General features: G+C 49.3%; 1 protein-coding gene across 3 annotated transcripts in view; it reads right to left on the reverse strand.

Moving 5' to 3' along the window:
- The window catches only part of IQGAP2 (IQ motif containing GTPase activating protein 2), a 563,967-nt gene that overhangs the window by 200,266 nt on the left and 341,992 nt on the right, over nt 1-21,709 (reverse strand). The gene's annotated exons all lie outside the window — the stretch shown is intronic.

Consider the following 21,709-nt stretch of genomic DNA (forward strand, 5'->3'; position numbering starts at 1 on the left):
CAGACAGGGCCCCTGTTGCAACAGGTCCTGTCTTAGAGGAAGAGGCCACGGATCTTCTGTGAGCATCTCCTGCAGATCCGGATACCAGGCCCTTCGTAGCCAATCTGGAACAATGAGAATTGTCTGTACTCCTCTTTTTCTTATTATTCTCAACACCTTTGGGATGAGAGTAAGAGGAGGAAACGCATAGACCGACTGGAACACCCACGGTGTCACTAGGGCGTCCACAGCTACCGCCTGAGGGTCTCTTGACCTGGCGCAATACCTCTGCAGCTTTTTGTTGAGGCGGGACGCCATCATGTCTATCTGGGGCAGTCCCAACTGGCTTGCAATCTGTGCGAAGACTTCCTGATGAAGTCTCCACTCTCCTGGATGCAAGTCGTGTCTGCTGAGGAAGTCTGCTTCCCAGTTGTCCACTCCCGGAATGAACACTGCTGACAATGCGCTTACATGATTTTCCGCCCAGCGAAGAATCCTGGAGGCTTCCGCCATTGCCACTCTGCTCCTTGTGCCGCTCTGGCGGTTTACATGGGCCACTGCGGTGATGTTGTCTGACTGGATCAGCACTGGTAAGTCGCAAAGCAAGGTCTCCGCTTGACGAAGGGTGTTGTATATGGCCCTCAGCTCCAGGACGTTGATGTGAAGACAAGTCTCTTGACTTGACCAAAGACCCTGGAAGTTTCTTCCTTGTGTGACTGCTCCCCAACCTCGGAGGCTCGTGTCCGTGGTCACCAGAACCCAGTCCTGAATGCCGAGCTTGCGACCCTCTAGAAGGTGAGCACTCTGCAGCCACCACAGGAGAGATACCCTGGCCCTGGGGGACAGGGTGATCAACTGATGAATCTGTAGATGTGACCCGGACCACTTGTCCAGTAGGTCCCATTGGAAGGTCCTCACATAGAACCTGCCGAATGGAATGGCCTCGTAAGATGCCACCATCTTTCCCAGGACTCGAGTGCAGTGATGCACTGACACCTGTTTTGGTTTCAATAGGTTCCTGACCAGAGTCATGAGTTCTTGAGCCTTTTCCATTGGAAGATAAACCCTTTTCTGGTCCGTATCCAGAATCATGCCCAAGAAGGTCAGACGAGTCGTAGGAACCAGCTGCGACTTCGGGATATTGATAATCCCGCCGTGTTGCTGTAACACCTTCAGTGAAAGTGACACGCTGTTCAGTAACTGCTCTCGTGATCTCGCTTTTATGAGGAGATCGTCCAAGTACGGGATAATTGTGACTCCCTGCTTGCGCAGGAGCACCATCATTTCCGCCATTACCTTGGTGAAAATTCTCGGGGCCGTGGAAAGCCCAAACGGCAACGTCTGAAATTGGTAATGACAATCCTGTACCGCAAATCTCAGGTACGCCTGATGAGGTGGATATATGGGAACATGCAGGTATGCATCCTTTATGTCCAGAGATACCATAAAATCCCCCTCTTCCAGGCTGGCGATGACCGCCCTGAGCGATTCCATCTTGAACTTGAACCTTTTCAAGTATAGGTTCAGCGATTTTAAATTTAGAATGGGTCTGACCGAACAGTCTGGTCTCGGGACTACAAACAGGGTTGAGTAATATCCCCTCCCTTGTTGAAGTAGGGGAACCTTGACCACCACCTGTTTACGATACAATTTGTGAATTGCATTTAACACTATCTCCCTTTCTGGGGGAGAAGTCGGCAGGGCTGATTTGAAAAACCGGCGAGGAAGCACCTCTTCGAATTCCAGCTTGTAACCCTGAGAAACAATTTCTATTGCCCAGGGATCCACCTGTGAGTGAACCCAGATGTGGCTGAAAATTCGAAGACGTGCCCCCACTGGGTCGGACTCCCTTAGCGGAGCCCCAGCGTCATGCGGTGGATTTTGTAGAGGCCGGGGAGGACTTCTGTTCCTGGGAACTAGCTGTGTTGTGCAGCTTTTTCCCTCTGCCCTTACCTCTGGCAAGAAAGGACGCACCTCATACTCTCTTGTTTCTTTGTTAACGAAAGGACTGCATTTGATAATGTGGTGCTTTCTTAGCCTGTGAGGGAATATAAGGCAAACAATTTGATTTACCAGCTGTAGCTGTGGAGACCAGGTCCAAGAGACCTTCCCCAAACAATTCCTCACCCTTGTAGGGTAAAACCTCCATATGCCTCTTTGAGTCGGCATCACCTGTCCACTGCCGGGTCCATAGGACTCGTCTAGCAGAAATCGACATAGCGTTGATTCTAGAACCCAGTAGACCAATGTCTCTTTGAGCATCTCTCATATATAAAAGACAGCATCTTTTATATGTCCTAGGGTCAATAAGATGGTATCCTTATCCAGGGTTTCAATTTCCGCTGATAATGTATCTGTCCAAGCTGCTACAGCGCTACACACCCAAGCCGACGCAATAGCCGGTCTAAGTAAGGTACCCGAATGTGTGTAAATGGACTTCAAGGTAACCTCCTGCTTGCGATCAGCAGGATCCCTGAGGGTAGCCGTATCTGGGGATGGCAGCGCTACCTTTTTGGATAAGAGTGTCAACGCTTTGTCCACCCTAGGGGAGGATTCCCACCGTATCCTGTCCGTTGGCGGGAAAGGATACACCATAAGAATCCTTTTGGGAATCTGCAGTTTTTTGTCTGGAGATTCCCAAGCTTTTTCACATAACTCGTTCAGCTCATGTGAGGGAGGAAAGGTTACTTCAGGTTTCTTTTCCTTAAACATGTGTACCCTCGTGTCAGGGACAGGGGGTTCCTCTGTGATATGCAAAACATCTTTTATTGCAATAATCATATATCGAATACATTTAGCCACTTTTGGCTGTAACTTTGCATCATCGTAGTCGACACTGGAGTCAGAATCCGTGTCGGTATCTGTGTCTACTATTTGGGATAGTGGGCGCTTTTGAGACCCTGAAGGTCCCTACGACATAGGGACAGACATGGGTTGACTCCCTGGCTGTTCCCTAGCTTCCGCTTTGTCTAATCTTTTGTGCAATAAATTTACATTAGCACTTAAAACCTTCCACATATCCATCCAGTCAGGTGTCGGCGGAGACACCACATTCATTTGCTCCTCCTCCTCCCTAGGAAAGCCTTCTACCTCAGACATGTCGACACACGCGTACCGACACCACACACTCAGGGAATCCTCTTATCTGAAGACAGTTCCCCCACAAGGCCCTTTGGAGAGACAGAGAGAGAGTATGCCAGCACACACCCAGCGCTATATGACCCAGGAAAAAACGCACACAATGTTTACCTAGATAGCGCTGTATGTATTTTGCGCCAAATATGTGCCCCCCCCCCTTTTTAAAACCCTCTTTCACCGTGGATAAGCAGGGGAGAGTCCGGGGAGCTTCCTCTCAGCGCTGTGCTGTGGAGAATATGGCGCTGGTGAGTGCTGAGGAAGAAGCCCCGCCCCCTCGGCGTCGGGCTTCTGTCCCGCTCAAATATCTAAAAACCTGTCTGGGGCTCTTTATATATACAGTTCCCAGCTGTATATATATACTTTTGCCAGAAAACAAGGTTTATTGCTGCCCAGGGCGCCCCCCCCCCCCCCCTGCACCCTTACAGTGACTGCCGTTTGTGTGTGCTGTGGGAGCAATGGCGCACAGCGTTACTGCTGTGCGTTACCTCAGTGAAGATCTGAAGTCTTCTGCCGCCTCTGAAGTCTTCTTTCTTCTCATACACACCCGGCATCTATCTTCCGGCTCTGCGAGGAGGACGGCGGCGCGGCTCTGGGATGGACGGCGAGGGTGAGACCTGCGTACCAATCCCTCTGGAGCTAATGGTGTCCAGTAGCCTAAGAAACAGAGCCTAACATTAAAGTAGGTCTGTTTCTCTCCCCTCAGTCCCTCGATGCAAGGAGTCTATTGCCAGCAGGCTCCCTAAAAATAAAAAACCTAACAAATATACTTTCTTTCAGGAAACTCAGGAGAGCTCCCTGTAATGCACCCAGTCTCCTCTGGGCACAGTAGTAAACTGAGGTCTGGAGTAGAGATGAGCGAGGTTCGGTTTTACTCGGTTTTACTCGGTTTTACTCGGTTCTCAAAACGGCATCTTATTGGCTATCCAAAACACGTGACATCCGTGAGCCAATAAGATGCCGTTTTGAGAACCGAGTAAAACCGAGTAAAACAGAGTAAAACCGAATCCGCTCATCACTAGTCTGGAGGAGGGGCATAGAGGGAGGAGCCAGTGCACCCCCATACCTAATGTCTTTCTTAAAGTGCCTGTGTCTCCTGCGGAGCCCGTCTATCCCCATGGTCCTTACGGAGTCCCCAGCATCCTCTAGGACGTAAGAGAAAGTATGATAACAACAGTAGCCTTAATCGTAATAATAATTATTACTTTGGCAAAAACATTAAACAGTAACTACACAACCTACTGCCATGCTGCCAAGTGCTATATCCTTTACAATGTCTGGGAATTCAACAGATCTAACATGTAGTTAATTATACTATTTAAGCCTTAGTGCGGGGATTACAGTCTGCATGCACTCTTACTCAGCGCAGTGGCCTATAAAAAACAATCACAGTAGTTTAGATTGAGGTTGTCCAAAATAGATTAATTAAAATAAGAATTTACTTACCGATAATTCTATTTCTCGGAGTCCGTAGTGGATGCTGGGGTTCCTGAAAGGACCATGGGGAATAGCGGCTCCGCAGGAGACAGGGCACAAAAGTAAAGCTTTCCGATCAGGTGGTGTGCACTGGCTCCTCCCCCTATGACCCTCCTCCAAGCCAGTTAGGTACTGTGCCCGGACGAGCGTACACAATAAGGGAGGAATTTTGAATCCCGGGTAAGACTCATACCAGCCACACCAATCACACCGTACAACTTGTGATCTAAACCCAGTTAACAGTATGATAACAGCGGAGCCTCTGAAAAGATGGCTCACAACAATAATAACCCGATTTTTGTAACTATGTACAAGTATTGCAGATAATCCGCACTTGGGATGGGCGCCCAGCATCCACTACGGACTCCGAGAAATAGAATTATCGGTAAGTAAATTCTTATTTTCTCTATCGTCGTAGTGGATGCTGGGGTTCCTGAAAGGACCATGGGGATTATACCAAAGCTCCCAAACGGGCGGGAGAGTGCGGATGACTCTGCAGCACCGAATGAGAGAACTCCAGGTCCTCCTTAGCCAGGGTATCAAATTTGTAGAATTTAGCAAACGTGTTTGCCCCTGACCAAGTAGCTGCTCGGCAAGGTTGTAAAGCCGAGACCCCTCGGGCAGCCGCCCAAGATGAGCCCACCTTCCTTGTGGAATGGGCATTTACATATTTTGGCTGTGGCAGGCCTGCCACAGAATGTGCAAGCTGAATTGTATTACACATCCAACTAGCAATAGTCTGCTTAGAAGCAAGAGCACCCAGTTTGTTGGGTGCATACAGGATAACAGCAAGTCAGTTTTCCTGACTCCAGCCGTCCTGGAACATATTTTCAGGGCCCTGACAATATCTAGCAACTTGGAGTCCTCCAAGTCCCTAGTAGGTGCAAGGCACCACAATAAGCTGGTTCAGGTGAAACACTGACACCACCTTAGGGAGAGAACTGGGGACGAGTCCGCAGCTCTGCCCTGTCCGAATGGACAAACAGATATGGGCTTTTTTGAGAAAAAACCACCAATTTGACACTCGCCTGGTCCAGGCCAGGGCCAAGAGCATGGTCACTTTTCATGTGAGATGCTTCAAATCCACAGATTTGACTGGTTTTAAACCAATGTGATTTGAGGAATCCCAGAACTACGTTGAGATCCCACAGTGCCACTGGAGGCACAAAAGGGGGTTGTATATGCAATACTCCCTTGACAAACTTCTGGACTTCAGGAACTGAAGCCAATTCTTTCTGGAAGAAAATCGACAGGGCCGAAATTTGAACCTCAATGGACCCCAATTTGAGGCCCATAGACACTCCTGTTTGCAGGAAATGCAGGAAACGACCGAGTTGAAATTTCTTTGTGGGGCCTTCCTGGCCTCACACCACGCAACATATTTTCGCCACATGTGGTGATAATGTTGTGCGGTCACCTCCTTTCTGGCTTTGACCAGGGTAGGAATGACCTCTTCCGGAATGCCTTTTTCCCTTAGGATCCGGCTTTCCACCGCCATGCCGACAAACGCAGCTGCGGTAAGTCTTGGAACAGACATGGTACTTGCTGAAGCAAGTCCCTTCTTAGCGGCAGAGGCCATAAGACCTCTGTAAGCATCTCTTGAAGTTCCGGGTACCAAGTCCTTCTTGGCCAATCCGGAGCCATGAGTATAGTTCTTACTCCTCTACGTCTTATAATTCTCAGCACCTTAGGTATGAGAAGCAGAGGAGGGAACACATACACCGACTGGTACACCCACGGTGTTACCAGAACGTCCACAGCTATTGCCTGAGGGTCTCTTGACCTGGCGCAATACCTGTCCCGTTTTTTGTTCAGACGGGACGCCATCATGTCCACCTTTGGTATTTCCCAACGGTTTACAATCATGTGGAAAAAACTTCCCGATGAAGTTTCCACTCTCCCGGGTGGAGGTCGTGCCTGCTGAGGAAGTCTGCTTCCCAGTTTCCATTCCCGGGATGAAACACTGCTGACAGTGCTATCACATGATTTTCCGCCAAGCGAAAAGTCCTTGCAGTTTTTGCCATTGCCCTCCTGCTTCTTGTGTCGCCCTGTCTGTTTACGTGGGCGACTGCAGTGATGTTTTTCCCACTGGATCAATACCGGCTGACCTTGAAGCAGAGGTCTTGCTAAGCTTAGAGCATTATAAATTTACCCTTAGCTCCAGTATATTTATGTGGAGAAAAGTCTCCAGACTTGATCACACTCCCTGGAAATTTTTTCCTTGTGTGACTGCTCCCCAGCCTCTCGGGCTGGGCTCCGTGGTCACCAGCATCCAATCCTGAATGCCGAATCTGCGGCCCTCTAGAAGATGAGCACTCTATAACCACCACAGGAGAGACACCCTTGTCCTTGGATATAGGGTTATCCGCTGATGCATCTGAAGATGCGATCCGGACCATTTGTCCAGCAGATCCCACTGAAAAGTTCTTGCGTGAAATCTGCCGAATGGAATTGCTTCGTAGGAAGCCACCATTTTTACCAGGACCCTTGTGCAATGATGCACTGTTTTTAGGAGGTTCCTGACTAGCTCGGATAACTCCCTGGCTTTCTCTTCCGGGAGAAACACCTTTTTCTGGACTGTGTCCAGAATCATCCCTAGGCACAGCAGACGTGTCGTCGGGATCAGCTGCGATTTTGGAATATTTAGAATCCACCCGTGCTGTTGTAGCAGTATCCGAGATAGTGCTACTCCGACCTCCAACTGTTCCCTGGACTATGCCCTTATCAGGAGATCGTCCAAGTAAGGGATAATTAAGACGCCTTTTCTTCGAAGAAGAATCATCATTTCGGCCATTACCTTGGTAAAGACCCGGGGTGCCGTGGACAATCCAAACGGCAGCGTCTGAAACTGATAGTGACAGTTCTGCACCACGAACCTGAGGTACCCTTAGTGAGAAGGGCAAATTTGGGACATAGAGGTAAGCATCCCTGATGTCCCGGGACATTATATAGTCCCCTTCTTCCTGGTTCGTTATCACTGCTCTGAGTGACTCCATCTTGATTTGAACCTTTGTAAGTGTTCAAAAAATTTTTTAGAATAAGTCTCACCTAGCCTTCTGGCTTCAGTACCACAATATAGTGTGGAATAATACCCCTTTTCTTGTAGTAGGAGGGGTAATTTAATTATCACCTGCTGGGAATACAGCTTGTGAATTTTTTCCCATACTGCCTCCTTGTAGGAGGGAGACCTTGGTAAAACAGACTTCAGGAGCCTGCGAAGGGGAAACGTCTCGACATTCCAATCTGTACCCCTGGGATACTACTTGTAGGATCCAGGGGTCCTGTACGGTCTCAGCGCCATGCTGAGAACTTGTCAGAAGCGGTGGAACGCTTCTGTTCCTGGGAATGGGCTGCCTGCTGCAGTCTTCTTCCCTTTCCTCTATCCCTGGGCAGATATGATCTTATAGGGACGAAAGGACTGAGGCTGAAAAGACGGTGTCTTTTTCTGCAGAGATGTGACTTAGGGTAAAAACGGCGGATTTTCCAGCAGTTGCCGTGGCCACCAGGTCCGATGGACCGACCCCAAATAACTCCTCTTCCTTTATACGGCAATACACCTTTGTGCCGTTTGGAATCTGCATCACCTGACCACTGTCTGTCCATAACATCTTCTGGCAGATATGGACATCGCATTTACTCTTGATGCCAGAGTGCAAATATCCCTCTGTGCATCTCGCATATATAGAAATGCATCCTTTAAATGCTCTATAGTCAATAAAATACTGTCCCTGTCAAGGGTATCAATATTTTTAGTCAGGGAATCCGACCAAGCCACCCCAGCTCTGCACATCCAGGCTGAGGCGATCGCTGGTCGCAGTATAACACCAGTATGTGTGTATATACTTTTTATGATATTTTCCAGCCTCCTGTCAGCTGGTCCTTGAGGACGGCCCTATCTATAGACGGTACCGCCACTTGTTTTGATAAGCGTGTGAGCGCCTTATCCACCCTAAGGGGTGTTTCCCAACGCGCCCTAACTTCTGGCGGGAAAGGGTATACCGCCCATAATTTTCTATCGGGGGGAACCCACGCATCATCACACACTTTATTTAATTTATCTGATTCAGGAAAAACTACGGTAGTTTCTCTATCGTCCTAGTGGATGCTGGGGTTCCTGAAAGGACCATGGGGAATAGCGGCTCCGCAGGAGACAGGGCACAAAAAAGTAAAGCTTTAGGATCAGGTGGTGTGCACTGGCTCCTCCCCCTATGACCCTCCTCCAAGCCAGTTAGATTTTTGTGCCCGGCCGAGAAGGGTGCAATCTAGGTGGCTCTCCTAAAGAGCTGCTTAGGAAAGTTTAGCTTAGGTTTTTTATTTTACAGTGAGTCCTGCTGGCAACAGGATCACTGCAACGAGGGACTTAGGGGAGAAGAAGTGAACTCACCTGCGTGCAGGATGGATTGGCTTCTTGGCTACTGGACATCAGCTCCAGAGGGACGATCACAGGTACAGCCTGGATGGTCACCGGAGCCTTGCCGCCGGCCCCCTTGCAGATGCTGAAGTAAGAAGAGGTCCAGAATCGGCGGCAGAAGACTCCTCAGTCTTCTAAAGGTAGCGCACAGCACTGCAGCTGTGCGCCATTTTCCTCTCAGCACACTTCACACGGCAGTCACTGAGGGTGCAGGGCGCTGGGAGGGGGGCGCCCTGGGAGGCAAATGAATACCTATTTTGGCTAAAAATACCTCACATATAGCCTCCGGAGGCTATATGGAGATATTTAACCCCTGCCAGAATCCGTTAAGAGCGGGAGACGAGGCCGCCGAAAAAGGGGCGGGGCCTATCTCCTCAGCACACAGCGCCATTTTCCCTCACAGAAAGGCTGGAGGGAAGGCTCCCAGGCTCTCCCCTGCACTGCACTACAGAAACAGGGTTAAAACAGAGAGGGGGGGCACTAATTTGGCGATATGCTTATATATATATTAAGATGCTATAAGGGAAAACACTTATATAAGGTTGTCCCTATATAATTATAGCGTTTTTGGTGTGTGCTGGCAAACTCTCCCTCTGTCTCTCCAAAGGGCTAGTGGGTCCTGTCCTCTATCAGAGCATTCCCTGTGTGTGTGCTGTGTGTCGGTACGTGTGTGTCGACAGGTAGGAGGACGATGTTGGTGAGGAGGCGGAGCAATTGCCTGTAATGGTGATGTCACTCTCTAGGGAGTCGACACCGGAATGGATGGCTTATTTAGGAAATTACGTGATAATGTCAACACGCTGCAAGGTCGGTTGACGACATGAGACGGCCGACAAACAATTAGTACGGTCCAGACGTCTCAAAAACACCGTCAAGGGTTTTAAAACGCCCGTTTACTTTAGTCGGTCGACACAGACACAGACAGGGACACTGAATCCAGTGTCGACGGTGAATAAACAAACGTATTCCTTATTAGGGCCACACGTTAAAGGCAATGAAGGAGGTGTTACGTATTTCTGATACTACAAGTACCACAAAAGAGGGTATTATGTGGGATGTGAAAAAACTACCATAGTTTTTCCTGAATCAGATAAATTAAATAAAGTGTGTGATGATGCGTGGGTTCCCCCCGATAGAAAATTATGGGCGGTATACCCTTTCCCGCCAGAAGTTAGGGCGCGTTGGGAAACACCCCTTAAGGTGGATAAGGCGCTCACACGCTTATCAAAACAAGTGGCGGTACCGTCTATAGATAGGGCCGTCCTCAAGGACCAGCTGACAAGGCTGGAAAATATAATAAAAAGTATATACACACATACTGGTGTTATACTGCGGCCAGCGATCGCCTCAGCCTGGATGTGCAGAGCTAGGGTGGCTTGGTCGGATTCCCTGACTAAAAATATTGATACCCTTGACAGGGACAGTATTTTATTGACTATAGAGCATTTCTATATATGCGAGATGCACAGAGGGATATTTGCACTCTGGCATCATGAATAAACGCGATGTCCATAACTGCCAGAAGATGTTATGGACACGACAGTGGTCAGGTGATGCAGATTCCAAACGGCACAGTATGGCCGTATAAAGGAAGAGGACTTGTTTGGGGTCGGTCCATCGGACCTGGTGGTCACGGCAACTGCTGGAAAATCCACCGTTTTTTACCCTAAGTCACATCTCTGCAGAAAAAGACACCGTCTTTTCAGCCTCAGTCCTCTCGTCCCTATAAGATCATATCTGCCCAGGGATAGAGGAAAGGGAAGAAGACTGCAGCAGGCAGCCTATTCCCAGGAACAGAAGCGTTTCACCGCGTCTGACAAGTTCTCAGCATGGCGCTGAGACCGTACAGGACCCCTGGATCCTACAAGTAGTATCCCGGGGGTACAGATGGGAATGTCGAGACGTTTCCCCTTCGCAGGCTCCTGAAGTCTGCTTTACCAAGTCTCCCTCCGACAAGGAGGTAGTATGGGAAAAAATTCACAAGCTGTATTCCCAGCAGGTGACAATTAAATTACCCCTCCTACTACAGAAAAGGGGTATTATTCCACACTATATTGTGGTACTGAAGCCAGAAGGCTAGGTGAGACTTATTCTAAAAAAATTTTTTTGAACACTTACAAAGGTTCAAATTAAGATGAAGTCACTCAGAGCAGTGATAACGAACCAGGAAGAAGGGGACTATATAGTGTCCCGGGACATCAGGGATGCTTACCTCTATGTCCCAAATTTGCCCTTCTCACTAAGGGTACCTCAGGTTCGTGGTGCAGAACTGTCACTATCAGTTTCAGACGCTGCCGTTTGGATTGTCCACGGCACCCCGGGGTCTTTACCAAGGTAATGGCCGAATTGCTGATTCTTCTTCGAAGAAAAGGCGTCTAAATTATCCCTTACTTGGACGATCTCCTGATAGGGGCATAGTCCAGGGAACAGTTGGAGGTCGGAGTAGCACTATCTCGGATACTGCTACAATCAGCACGGGTGGATTCTAAATATTCCAAAATCGCAGCTGATCCCGACGACACGTCTGCTGTGCCTAGGGATGATTCTGGACACAGTCCAGAAAAAGGTGTTTCTCCCGGAAGAGAAAGCCAGGGAGTTATCCGAGCAAGTCAGGAACCTCCTAAAAACAGTGCATCATTGCACAAGGGTCCTGGTAAAAATGGTGGCTTCCTACGAAGCAATTCCATTCGGCAGATTTCACGTAAGAACTTTTCAGTGGGATCTGCTGGACAAATGGTCCGGATCGCATCTTCAGATGCATCAGCGGATAACCCAATATCCAAGGACAAGGGTGTCTCTCCTGTGGTGGTTATAGAGTGCTCATCTTCTAGAGGGCCGCAGATTCGGCATTCAGGATTGGATGCTGGTAACCACGGAGCCCAGCCTGAGAGGCTGGGGAGCAGTCACACAAGGGAAAAATTTCCAGGGAGTGTGATCAAGTATGGAGACTTTTCTCCACATAAATATACTGGAGCTAAGGGTAAATTTATAATGCTCTAAGCTTAGCAAGACCTCTGCTTCAAGGTCAGCCGGTATTGATCCAGTGGGGAAAAACATCACGGCAGTCGCCCACGTAAACAGACAGGGCGACACAAGAAGCAGGAGGGCAATGGCAGAAACTGCAAGGACTTTTCGCTGGGCGGAAAATCATGTGATAACACTGTCAGCAGTTTTTCATCCCGGGAATGGAAACTGGGAAGCAGACTTCCTCAGCACGACCTCCACCCGGGAGAGTGGAAACTTCATTGAGAAGTTTTTTCCACATGATTGTAAACCGTTGGGAAATACCAAAGGTGGACATGATGGCGTCCCGTCTGAACAAAAAACGGGACAGGTATTGCGCCAGGTCAAGAGACCCTCAGGCAATAGATGTGGACGTTCTGGTAACACCGTGGGTGTACCAGTCGGTGTATGTGTTCCCTCCTCTGCTTCTCATACCTAAGGTGCTGAGAATTATAAGACGTAGAGGAGTAAGAACTATACTCATGGCTCCGGATTGGCCAAGGAGGACTTGGTACCCGGAACTTCAAGAGATGCTTACAGAGGTCTTATGGCCTCTGCCGCTAAGAAGGGACTTGCTTCAGCAAGTACCATGTCTGTTCCAAGACTTACCGCAGCTGCGTTTGTCGGCATGGAGATGGAAAGCCGGATCCTAAGGGAAAAAAGGCATTCCGGAAGAGGTCATTCCTACCCTGGTCAAAGCCAGAAAGGAGGTGACCGCTCAACATTATCACCACGTGTGGCGAAAATATGTTGCGTGGTGTGAGGCCAGGAAGGCCCCACAAAGAAATTTCAACTCGGTCGTTTCCTGCATTTCCTGCAAACAGGAGTGTCTATGGGCCTCAAATTGGGGTCCATTAAGGTTCAAATTCGGCCCTGTAAATTTTCTTCCAGAAAGAATTGGCTTCAGTTCCTGAAGTCCAGAAGTTTGTCAAGGGAGTATTGCATATACAAAACCCTTTTTTTGTGCCTCCAGTGGCACTGTGGGATCTCAACGTAGTTCTGGGATTCCTCAAATCACATTGGTTTAAAACCAGTCAAATATGTGGATTTGAAGCATCTCACATAAAAAGTGACCATGCTCTTGGCCCTGGCCTGGACCAGGCGAGTGTCAAATTGGTGGTTTTTTCTCAAAAAAGCCCATATCTGTTTGTCCATTCGGACAGGGCAGAGCTGCGGACTCGTCCCCAGTTCTCTCCCTAAGGTGGTGTCAGTGTTTCACCTGAACCAGCTTATTGTGGTGCCTTGCACCTACTAGGGACTTGGAGGACTCCAAGTTGCTAGAAGTTGTCAGGGCCCTGAAAATATGTTCCAGGACAGCTGGAGTCAGAAAATCTGACTCGCTGTTTATACTGTATGCACCCAACAAGTTGGGTGCGCCTGCTTCTAAGCAGTCGATTGCTCGTTGGATTTGTAACACAATTCAACTTGCACATTCTGAGGCAGGCCTGCCACAGTCTAAATCGGTTAAGGCCCATTCCACAAGGAAGGTGGGCTCATCTTGGGCGGCTGCCCGAGAGGTCTCGGCATTACAACTCTGCCGAGCAGCTACGTGGTCAGGGGAGAACACGTTTGTAAATTTCTACAAATTTGATATCCTGGCAAAAGAGGACCTGGAGTTCTCTCATTCGGTGCTGCAGAGTCATCCGCACTCTCCCGCCCGTTTGGGAGCTTTGGTATAATCCCCATGGTCCTTTCAGGAACCCCAGCATCCACTAGGACGATAGAGAAAATAAGAATTTACTTACCGATAATTCTATTTCTCGGAGTCCGTAGTGGATGCTGGGCGCCCATCCCAAGTGCGGATTATCTGCAATACTTGTACATAGTTACAAATATCGGGTTATTATTGTTGTGAGCCATCTTTTCAGAGGCTCCGCTGTTATCATACTGTTAACTGGGTTTAGATCACAAGTTGTACGGTGTGATTGGTGTGGCTGGTATGAGTCTTACCCGGGATTCAAAATTCCTCCCTTATTGTGTACGCTCGTCCGGGCACAGTACCTAACTGGCTTGGAGGAGGGTCATAGGGGGAGGAGCCAGTGCACACCACCTGATCCTAAAGCTTTACTTTTTTGTGCCCTGTCTCCTGCGGAGCCGCTATTCCCCATGGTCCTTTCAGGAACCCCAGCATCCACTACGGACTCCGAGAAATAGAATTATCGGTAAGTAAATTCTTATTTTTTTCACATCCCACATAATACCCTCTTTTGTGGTACTTGTAGTATCAGAAATATGTAACACCTCCTTCATTGCCTTTAACGTGTGGCCCTAATAAGGAATACGTTTGTTTATTCACCGTCGACACTGGATTCAGTGTCCCTGTCTGTGTCTGTGTCGACCGACTAAAGTAAACGGGCGTTTTAAAACCCCTGACGGTGTTTTTGAGATGTCTGGACCGGTACTAATTGTTTGTCGGCCGTCTCATGTCGTCAACCGACCTTGCAGCGTGTTGACATTATCACGTAATTCCCTAAATAAGCCATCCATTCCGGTGTCGACTCCCTAGAGAGTGACATCACCATTACAGGCAATTGCTCCGCCTCCTCACCAACATCGTCCTCATACATGTCGACACACACGTACCGACACACAGCACACACACAGGGAATGCTCTGATAGAGGACAGGACCCACTAGCCCTTTGGAGAGACAGAGGGAGAGTTTACCAGCACACACCAAAAACGCTATAATTATATAGGGACAACCTTATATAAGTGTTTTCCCTTATAGCATCTTTTTTATATATTTCTAACGCCAAATTAGTGCCCCCCCTCTCTGTTTTAACCCTGTTTCTGTAGTGCAGTGCAGGGGAGAGCCTGGGAGCCTTCCCTCCAGCCTTTCTGTGAGGGAAAATGGCGCTGTGTGCTGAGGAGATAGGCCCCGCCCCTTTTTCGGCGGCCTCGTCTCCCGCTCTTAACGGATTCTGGCAGGGGTTAAATATCTCCATATAGCCTCCGGAGGCTATATGTGAGGTATTTTTAGCCAAAATAGGTATTCATTTGCCTCCCAGGGCGCCCCCCTCCCAGCGCCCTGCACCCTCAGTGACTGCCGTGTGAAGTGTGCTGAGAGGAAAATGGGGATTTTTGTTTACTTACCGTAAAATCTCTTTCTCTGAGTCCATCTGGGGGACGCTGCGCCGTTACTTGTGGGTTAGAGGTGTGTGGTAGTGGAGATTGGCACAGAACTATCAAAAGCTGACTCCTCCCCCCTCTAACCCCTCCCATCTCCTTCCTGCTCAGCCCTGATCAGTTAACGTTTAGCCAAGCCAAAGGAGATAGACCAGAATAAAAAATTAACCAATTAAACCAGACAAACTATGGGAGGGATCGCAGCGTCCCCCAGATGGACTCAGAGAAAGAGATTTTACGGTAAGTAAACAAAAATCCCCATTTCTCTGTCCTCCATCTGGGGGACGCTGCGCCGTTACTTGTGGGATTTCCCAAAGCAAGCTAATGAGAGGAGGGAGACGTTGACGGCATAGCCGTCTGTAAAATACGACGCCCAACAGAGGCAGTCTCCAAACTAAAAGTATGAAACCGGTAAAACTTTGTGAACGTATGGACTGACGACCAGGTCGCCGCCCTGCATAGTTGCTCAACAGATGCACCACCGCGAACAGCCCAAGACGCTCCAACTGCTCTAGTCGAATGAGCCTTAATTGAGTCAGGAACCGAAACGCTTGAGGACACGTAAGCCTGTCTGATGGCCGAAGTTATCCAACGGGCCACAGTGTTCTTAGAGGCAGGCCAACCTCGTTTGGGAGCATCAATCAATACCAGCAAGGAATCCGTACGACGGAAAGCCTCCGTGCGAGACAAATAAATACGTAAGGCCCGAACAACATCCAAGAGAGCCAAATGGGAATCCTCCCCCTGAGAAGATGACGGATTAAAAGCTGGAAGAACGATGTCCTGATTTAAATGGAATGCTGAAACAACCTTTGGAAGAAATGAAGGCTTTGTCCTCAGCACCACCCGATTTTCATGAAACACTAACAAGGGTGGCCTGCAAGAAAGAGCCGCCAACTCAGACACTCGTCTAGCTGAGGCAATTGCCAACAGAAAAACAACTTTTTGTGTTAGATAACGTAGTTCCACAGATTCTAGAGGTTCAAATGGAGACTTTTGAAGAGCCTTAAGTACCAAGTTTAAATCCCAGGGAGGAATCGGAGGAACAAAAGGTGGTTGAATTCGAAGTACTCCCTGCAGGAATGTTTGAACCTCTGGAATGATTGCTAATTTCTTTTGAAAAAGGACCGACAAGGCCGAAACCTGACCCTTCAGGGAAGAAAGTTTTAAACCCTTGTCAAGACCCTCCTGGAGAAAGGAGAGCAGGCGAGGAAGTCTAAACAAATGCGGAGTCAAGTTCCTTTTCTCGCACCAAGCAATGTAAATACGCCATACTCTATGGTAAATGCCAGAAGTCACCGGCTTTCTAGCCCGAATCATTGTCTGAACAACCGCACGAGAAAGGCCCTTTGCCTTCAGAATGTTGGATTCAAGAACCAAGCCGTCAAAGCCAGCCGATTTAAATCTGGGTGGCGACAAGGTCCCTGAAGCAGAAGATCTGGTCGCAGAGGGAGGCGAAAGGGGTCTCCGACGACCATGCTGTTTAGAAGAGTGTACCACTGTCGGCGTGGCCAATCCGGAGCCACCAGAATTATTGCAAGGCCTTCTCGCCGAATGCGTTGGAGTAGACGTGGGAGCAGTGGAATTGGTGGGAACACGTAACCCAGCTGAAATTGCCACGGAGCTGTTAGTGCATCGATCAGAAATGCTTGAGGATCCTGAGTTCTTGATCCGTAAACCGGAAGTTTTTTGTTGAGCCGTGACGCCATCAGGTCTAATTCTGGCACTCCCCAGCGATCCACTAGAGAAAGAAACACTTCCTGGTGAAGTTCCCACTCTCCCGGATGAATCGTGTGACGACTCAAAAAGTCTGCTTCCCAGTTTTCGACTCCCGGAATGTGAATGGCTGAAATCACGGGAATCCAACGCTCCGCCCACGTGAGAATCTGAGCAACCTCTCTCATTGCGGACCAGCTGAGAGTTCCTCCCTGTTTGTTGATGTAAGCCACTGCCGTGGCATTGTCGGATTGCACCCGAACTGGATGGCCCTGCACCATGGTCTGAATCCGAATGAGAGCATACCGGATCGCTCTCAATTCCAGAATGTTGATTTGTAGTTTTGACTCTTGATTGCTCCAGCGCCCCTGTAAATGATGAGTCTGGAACACTGCTCCCCAACCGCTGAGGCTTGCGTCCGTGGTTACCATCATCCAAGACCAGACCGTGAACGGCGCACCCTTCCTCAGATTGTGACTGTGAAGCCACCAGTAGAGCGACTGACGAGTTCTTATCGACAAGCGTATCAACTGCAGTTCGAGGCGCGAATCCGTCCGAGTCCAACAGTGGAGAATCTGAGCTTGAAGAGGTCGGGCGTGGAATCTGGCGTATGGAACTGCCTCGAATGAGGCTACCATCTTGCCCAGTACCTGCATGCATCTGAGGACTGATACTGCCGGCAATTTTAACAAGGTTCTGATTCTGGCTTGTAAGTCCTGAATCTTGTCTGTAGGAAGAAACACCTTCTGGCTGTTGGTGTCGAATAGAAGACCCAGAAAAACCATTTTCTGTGACGGGAGTAGAGATGACTTTGGAAAATTGATTATCCACCCGAAAGACTGTAGAGTCTCTATCGTTAGACGCAGGTTCTGAGTGAGAATCTCCGGTGACGGGGCCTTGATCAACAGGTCGTCCAAGTATGGAGTGATGTTGACCCCTTTGCAACGGAGAACTGCGACGACATGACCCAGGACCTTCGTAAACACCCGGGGAGCCGTAGAAAGACCAAAGGGAAGGGCCCGAAACTGAAAATGCCACGGACCTACTGCAAATCTCAGAAGTGATTGATGTCCTGTCCAAATTGGAACATGTAGGTATGCGTCCTTTATATCTATTGAAGCCAAATATTCCCCTGGCTCCATGGCTGCGATAATGGAGCGAATGGATTCCATCCTGAATTTCTGGGATGAAAGGTACGGATTGAGGGCTTTTAGATTTAGAATGGGTCGAAACGAACCGTCCGGCTTGTCTACGAGAAAAAGACCCGAGTAAAAGCCCCGACCTCTCTGAGGAGCTGGGACCGGAAGGATTACTCCATTTTGTAATAGTTTTGCTGTTGCCTGAAGGAGAGCCTGACGTCTGGAGGGGTCGTCTGGGAGAGGCGTCACAATTAGTCGGGCTGGGACTGCTTCTTCGAAATCCAACATATATCCTCTGGAAATGACCCCTATTACCCACCGATCCGGTTTCGATAGGAGCCACACTTCCCTGAAGTGAAGTAAACGAGCCCCAACCTGTATTGATCCCTCCAGAGGGCCCGAAGCGTCATGCCTCAGGCTTGTCGGCAGGCTTACTGGACGGTCTGCGAGTAGCCTGAGCTCCTCTACCTCTGAATGATCCCCTTCGTGGAAATCTGGAGAAGGGTCGAAAGGACTGGAAATTACCTCTGCCCTGCGTACGAAAGGACCGAAATCTTGTAGGCTTTGGTTTGTTTGGAGCAGACGGAAGGAAAGGGCTCTTTCCCCCCGTAGTATCTGAAATAATTTTCTTTAACTCTGATCCAAAAAGAAATTCGCCTTCAAAAGGGACTGCCGTCAAGGTCTGCTTTGAGTCCGAATCAGCATTCCAAACCCTAAGCCAAAGAGATCGTCTTGCGGATACTGTTAAGGCAGAAACACGGGACTGTAGCGCCACCGAATCCAATAATGCTTCACCCACGTAAGTAAGGGCCTCAGAAATCTGTTCTGCTAATTGAATGGCCTCCGACGGATCGTCTGACTGCATCCCAGATACAACCTGTGCAAGCCACTCATCAACGGCTTTAAGCACCCAGGCACTCGCCAGAACTGGACGGAGAGAAACACCTGATAAGGAAAACATAGATTTTAGTAATGCTTCTATCTTCCTATCGGTAGAGTCTTTTAAAGTCGCAGACTGTACTGACGGAATAACCGTAGCTTTTGCTAAATGCGAAATAGGGGCGTCTACCTTTGGGGCGGTTTCCCAAATTGTTGTATCCTCTTCTGTAAAAGGATATAGAAACTTTAACTTTTTAGGCGCCTGGAAACGGGAATCCGGTTTTAGCCAGGGTTCTTTTAAAATATCCGCAAAGTGCGAGTAAGAAGGGAACGCAGTAACCTGTCTCTTCTGTCGTTTAAAGAAAGAGGAAGAAGTCTCGGCTACTGCCTCATCCTGAATATTAAGGGTCTGACGAATGGCTTCTATTAGTAGCCTAACACCTGAATTAGTAGATAAATCCTCATCTTCCCAAGCCGAATTTTCGTCCCCTTCAGGATCTACCTCCCCTTCTTCCAATGGAGATGTCAGAGTATCCAACTCCTCTCCTGGAAATGCAATAGCGGGTAACGGCTGCGTTCGCTTAGAAGCCGCCGAACTACTGGCCGAACTTACAAATTTATTTACAGACTGAGTCAAATCAGTGAGACATTTTCCCATATTCTGGGCCCACAGCGGTTCCACCTGAGTCTGGGCCAAAGCTGCTTCCGACCTTGACTGACGCAAATCTGAAATTGCGTCCACCATGGCCTTGACCCAAGGGGGCATTGACTGATCTGTGGATCTGCCCTGCTGATCTGCCGCTGGTGCACCAGAGCATGATGTACAGAGGGTCCCTGCGTCAGCACTCCCCTTAGCCAGCTTTGTGCCACATTGTGAACATGAGAAATAAACCACTGAGGTTGTTTTTCCCTTAGTAGGTTTCTCTGGCTTGCTGGTCATCTTTACTCTGGTGAACTATGTCCCCCAAGTTGTGTTAAAAAATATCTGAGATTCAACCCACTAGACTTGCTCTTTGTTAATATGCTGCTCTAGCCACCAGACTAGAGGAGACACTGTGATCCCCCTCCCCCCCTTTTATACTTGCGGTTTTTATCCCCCTGTGTATGTAATCCTCCTCCGTAGCACAGCGTCCCCTGTGTGCAGGCAGAGAAGATGGCGCCGTGACCAGCCGTGCGCGCGCGCGGGCAGAGCTGAGCGGGAAGACGGCTCTGCCCGCCTGACGTCATTCTCATCTCGTCAAAAACCGGAAGTTCGGCTCCCGTGCGCCGCTACACAGAGCGGTTGTCACGGCAGCCAAGTAACGGTCCAGGGAGTGAATAACACCCTCCCGGACCTAACACAGTCCTCCACCTCACATTTCACCCCAGATCAGCCTCCGTGCTGTCTGTGGGTGATCGCGCGCTCGGGGGGGGGGGGGGAGGGAGGGGAGGAGGAGTTTGGTAGTCCCAATAAATTCACCATTAATAATAGGAAATAGGGACATTAATAATAGGAAATAGGGACAGCCCAATACTGTCAATGACAGATTGTGGCTGTCCAGTACCTGATGCTGCTGTCTTCTCTCTTTCTCTCTCTGAAGGCCCCAGTGACCGAAGGTATAGTGGCCTCCCTGCAGCAGTCTGGAATGGGATACTAACCCCTTCCACTGTTATACCTGTCACCTGTAAACAGGGACTAGGTATTTGTGAAAGAAGAAATAATAAAAAAAAAAAAAATTCCTAAAGAGAAATCAAAACTGTGTCTGTACTCCACAGGCACAAAACTAAAACTGATCAGGGCTGAGCAGGAAGGAGATGGGAGGGGTTAGAGGGGGGAGGAGTCAGCTTTTGATAGTTCTGTGCCAATCTCCACTACCACACACCTCTAACCCACAAGTAACGGCGCAGCGTCCCCCAGATGGAGGACAGAGAAATGGCGCACAGCTGCAGTGCTGTGCGCTACCTTTAGAAGACTGAGGAGTCTTCTGCCGCCGATTCTGAACCTCTTCTTACTTCAGCATCTGCAAGGGGGCCGGCGGCAAGGCTCCGGTGACCATCCAGGCTGTACCTGTGATCGTCCCTCTGGAGCTGATGTCCAGTAGCCAAGAAGCCAATCCATCCTGCACGCAGGTGAGTTCACTTCTTCTCCCCTAAGTCCCTCGTTGCAGTGATCCTGTTGCCAGCAGGACTCACTGTAAAATAAAAAACCTAAGCTAAACTTTTCTAAGCAGCTCTTTAGGAGAGCCACCTAGATTGCACCCTTCTCGGCCGGGCACAAAAATCTAACTGGCTTGGAGGAGGGTCATAGGGGGAGGAGCCAGTGCACACCACCTGATCGGAAAGCTTTACTTTTGTGCCCTGTCTCCTGCGGAGCCGCTATTCCCCATGGTCCTTTCAGGAACCCCAGCATCCACTAGGACGATAGAGAAAGGGGGGTACACAGAGCGATGTTCAGCTAATTTCTAAGCAATCTAGATTGTTTAGAACATCGCTCCATGTTTAGGGGTGCCGGCGACAGTGATGCGCAGTCCCACACGCCGCTATCGCCAGCGCTAGATTGGCAGGGTGGGCCAGGTGAAATGAGCGGCCCCCCGTGTCCATCCGTCCCCGCTCAGCACATCGCTTTGCTCAGCGGCGGGAGAGATGTGTGCTGAGCGATCTGTGCTAGACCGCTCAGCACACATCTCTGGGGAAATCTCCCAGTCAGTACTGCCCCATAAAGGTAGGTACTCATGTGGCTGTCATGAGCTCAAGGCTATAAATAGGTGTGTGCAGAGGGGGCACCACACATAGCTCTGCAGGGTAGAGGGCGCTGTTGGCGGAACTTGGCAATTATCTGTTTTAATTACTTTCACTTGCAGCCAG

The sequence above is a fragment of the Pseudophryne corroboree genome, chromosome 1 (assembly GCF_028390025.1).
Source record: "Pseudophryne corroboree isolate aPseCor3 chromosome 1, aPseCor3.hap2, whole genome shotgun sequence".
Lineage (NCBI taxonomy): Eukaryota > Metazoa > Chordata > Amphibia > Anura > Myobatrachidae > Pseudophryne > Pseudophryne corroboree.